Source organism: Dipodomys ordii, unplaced genomic scaffold (assembly GCF_000151885.1).
Source record: "Dipodomys ordii isolate 6190 unplaced genomic scaffold, Dord_2.0 Scaffold59, whole genome shotgun sequence".
Taxonomy (NCBI): domain Eukaryota; kingdom Metazoa; phylum Chordata; class Mammalia; order Rodentia; family Heteromyidae; genus Dipodomys; species Dipodomys ordii.
Genome location: NW_012267275.1, coordinates 2,147,243 through 2,151,017, shown reverse-complemented (window position 1 = coordinate 2,151,017; position 3,775 = coordinate 2,147,243). Strand labels below are relative to the sequence as shown.

The 3,775-nt window shown below is 41.7% G+C and overlaps 2 protein-coding genes across 4 annotated transcripts in view; one reads left to right on the top strand and one right to left on the bottom strand.

Annotated features, from left to right (window-relative positions):
- Ankrd32 (ankyrin repeat domain 32) overlaps nt 1–3,775 on the bottom strand; it is a 69,099-nt gene that overhangs the window by 64,450 nt on the left and 874 nt on the right. The window contains exon 1 of one of the 3 annotated variants that reach the window (XM_013022082.1): nt 211–309. The exons of the other annotated variants lie outside the window; for them this stretch is intronic. The gene's annotated coding sequence lies outside the window, so the exon portion shown is untranslated. Of the gene's footprint in view, nt 1–210; nt 310–3,775 lie in introns of those variants that run through there. 3 annotated transcript variants of the gene reach the window in all.
- LOC105989838 (uncharacterized protein KIAA0825-like) overlaps nt 417–3,775 on the top strand; it is an 86,421-nt gene continuing 83,062 nt past the window's right edge. The window contains exon 1 of the mRNA XM_013022084.1: nt 417–500. The gene's annotated coding sequence lies outside the window, so the exon portion shown is untranslated. The remainder of the gene's footprint in view (nt 501–3,775) is intronic.

The following is a 3,775-nucleotide window of genomic DNA, read 5'->3' as shown; positions in this document are numbered from 1 at the left end:
CCGGGCGGAGCGGGGCACGCTGCAAAGCTGCAGCCGTGACGGAGGGAACGGACAGCTGCGGCGGACGGTGCCCGAGTCCGGCCCCGCCGCCCCCAGCTGGGGGCGGTGCAAACTTCGAAGGAACGTCTGGAAGGGGTTGGAGGGGATTAGCGGGGTGAGAAACACCCCCAGAGTACGGTAGACTATGTCTTTCAAGCTGAGGCCCTTTACCTTCCCGGCGGCACCTGTCCGGGCGGCTTCCCTCGGGCGGCGGCGGTGGAGGCGGCGACAGGGGTGGCGACTGCCGCGGGGGCACTAGCTTGCTTCCTCACTAAAGCGGGCTCCGGGAAATAATTTCCCGCCGCGCGCTCTGGGCAGCTCCGGAAGTGATCGGATCATTTCCGGGTGGTTGTCAGTGACGCTCTCGCAGCCGTCGCCAAGGTGGTCAGAGCTGGGTTCGGAGCTGGCCTCTGGCCGGCGTGGAAGGCTTCCGCTGCGTCCCCGTCGCAAGTGAGATCCTGGTAAGTGACGTTTTCCCTCCCTTTTTCTTTTGGTGGGTTGTCTCCTGGACCTAGTGTAGTTCGGACTAATTGCGGCATCTTGACCAAGACCGAGCGAGCGGGAAAGGACTGAACTGGAAGTCCCCCTCCGTCCCCGAGGCGCTTTTCCCTCCCTGTGGCTGGCGAGGGCCCCGGGATGCCGGTCCACCGTCTTCTCCACTGCAACCAGCAGCCTCAGCTGGCAATCCGCTCTTGGCTCTCCAAACTAAACAGTTGAGCTTAGTTCATTCTTCTCTTACCAAAGTACATGTGTCGTCCTTACTATCTTTTACTATAGTGACAGGATTTGATCACCCTCCGTTCTTAAAATTGCTTCCCCTCTCCCTCCCTCTCTCCCTCTCCTCCTTTCTCTACCCTTCTCCCTCTCTCCTCCTCCCTCTCCCTCTCCCTGATTCCCTACCCGCTTTTTTTTTTTTTTTCTGGAGTAGTTGAAATAGTTTTTGGAGTTCCATGCCTAGGAGTCAGGCCTTCGGTTGAAGACTACACCTTTGAAAAACACTGGGCAAGTGGAGTATCTGAGGTCGTTCCTGAACTGGAATTACTGTAATTTCACCTTTCCTCGCAGTTGTGAGTGAAGAGAATGGTCACCCTTCACCTGGCTTTTATGAACTAATGAGGTCGATAAGTAGCAGGCTTATAATTTCATACATAGACTTCAGGCGTATGTTTTATCTTCTGAAAAACCAGTGATCGGAATCAGGTATACTTTCACAAAGGAATTTTTTCACTTTGCTTTAGGCTTTTCTAATAATGAAGGACTTAGGAGAATTTGGGCGGAGATCTGACATAGCCAGAATAGTTATAAAAGGAAATTGCTTCTGGTGAATGATGTGAGGAAAAGTAATTATTTATTCAAAGATTTGAAACATAATGTAGTGAATTTGGCAACCTATCCTTTCTTGGGTAAAGCTGTTTCTCCAGGTAAGTAGTTTTCATTCATCACCTTATATTTCAGTATCAACTTTTTCTCTTATGAAAAGCAGCTGATTGATTTTTTCTGAAACAGCCCTTTATACAAGCAGTTCTAAGGATTAATCTACCATAATAAAAAGGTGATATGTTAAAGCTTAGTCAAGTGCCTTTTAAGAGCAAAGAAAACATATTTAGGACATCTTTTTTTAAAATAATTTCTCCATTGAAATATTCTGATGTTATCAAATCACATGGTATTCTTTTCCATTATTTCTTCAGTTGAAAAGATTGAAATTTATTTTAGAAAAATTATATGTTATTTCCATATAGTAACTAGTTTTGAGACAGCAGTTTTTTTTAAAACATTGCTCTTGATTTGTAATTTCCCCATTAAAATGAATAAGCCAACCCTTAATACATACCACAGTATCTACTGTACACTAGGCAATTTGCATTATTTTACTTAATGCTTACCTTAAAAAGAAAAATTGTTATCTATTTATACTTTTATACTGTTTCGTCGACCCTGATTTCTCACACATTATACTTAAGTGACATAACTAATATTTGAATCTAGTAGTGTGCTCTGTACTACTTCTTACACCACAAAATCATTCTTTTTGCTCAACGACAAAATGGAATAAATAGAACATCACATTTAGAAGTCACTGTGTAGTAAAACATGAGGAAAAGGGAATTAAGAAATACATTCATTAGCATAGGTAATTTTCAGATGTCAATTATAAAATGTCTTTTCTGTATTGACCATTTTAATAATCATAACTCAAACACCTGTACTATATGTACCTGAGCATAACAATACCAGCAACTACAGAAAAAGATACAATATAAAAAGATACAATTGTCCATATACAGCTAACTTAAAATACTGATGTCTATTTGTGTACTTTGTATTGACTTAACTACAGGAAACATATTTTTTTCTGCATATCACATGGAAAGATCTCAGGGGTATTTTGCTTTGTATCAAATTTCATTGCTTATAGTACTGTTTTAGTAGATAGTATAAATTTTAGGAGGTGGAGTCTAGCTTGAAAAAGTGAGTTACTGGAGTTGTGGCTTTGAAGATTATACGTGGTCTTCCCTCCACCCCTGCCTATCCTATACTCTGCATCAAGTTAAGAATCTCCTCCACAATATGCTCCTGTTACCAAAGTGCTCTGTCTAAGGTCATGGTATCAAGTACCCAGGGACTGAATTCTGAAATGCAAGCCAAAATAAATCCTTTCTCCTTTAAGATGTTCTCAGGTTCGAATACACCCAGCATCTAGCACTGTGGCTGGTAGGAAAAGCTCAAGAAACAACATCTATTGGATAAATGATTATTTTCAAAAATAGTTTATCCATCAAGAAGGATTTGTACATGTGTTGTTTAAAAAGACTTACCATATAAATAAATTGAGTGTTTGTTTATTGTTACTTATCTTGGCCTTGCAATCACTTGTTGGTAAAAAGAAACAAGTATTCTATAAAGAGTGGACTGACAGGAAGTGGTGCTGTGGCTCAAGTGGTAGAACACTTGTCTTGAGTTGAAATGCTCAGGGACAGCGCCCAGACCCAGAGTTCAAGTCCCACCACCAAAACACAAAACAAACAAACAAACAAAAAAGAGTGGACTAACAGCAGTATAATTGTGAATCCTTACTCTAACTTCCTTTTGCAGATAAGAAAATTAAGGTAAAGTTAAGTTTGCATATTGTCATAGTTGGCATATAATCATTACTGGCTTATCACACTTATGACTTGAACCAGTTTGAATCTGACTCTAAGGACTAAATTATTGTGGTGGTGATACTGGGGTTTCAACTCAGTGCCTTCCACTTGTTAGCCAGTCATTCTACCACTTGAACCAAATTCCCAGTCCTTTTTTGCTTTAGTTATTTTTCACATAGGCTGTTTTTTTTCATATCAGGCTTATTGTCTAGGTCCATTGTCAGACCACAATGCTGCTCCTACGTATGTCTCTTACATAGCTAGGATTACAAGTGCATACCATCATGCCTAGTTTATTGCTTAAGATGGTCCGGGGTTTCTCACTATTTGCCCAAGCTGATTTCTTTCTTTTTTTTTTCTCTCTCTCTCTCTCTCTATATATATATTTTTTGTGAACATACTGTGCAGAGGGGTTACAATTACATGGGCAGGATAATGCGTACATTTCTTATCAAGCATTGCAGCCTCCTTCTTTGTTTACCCTTCACATCCCTTCCCAGCCTCCCCCACATCCCCCCCACCCAATCCTCCCCCCCCTGCACCAACTTTGTAAAGCTCGTTTTCGACATGACAACTTGTACTTCTCATTG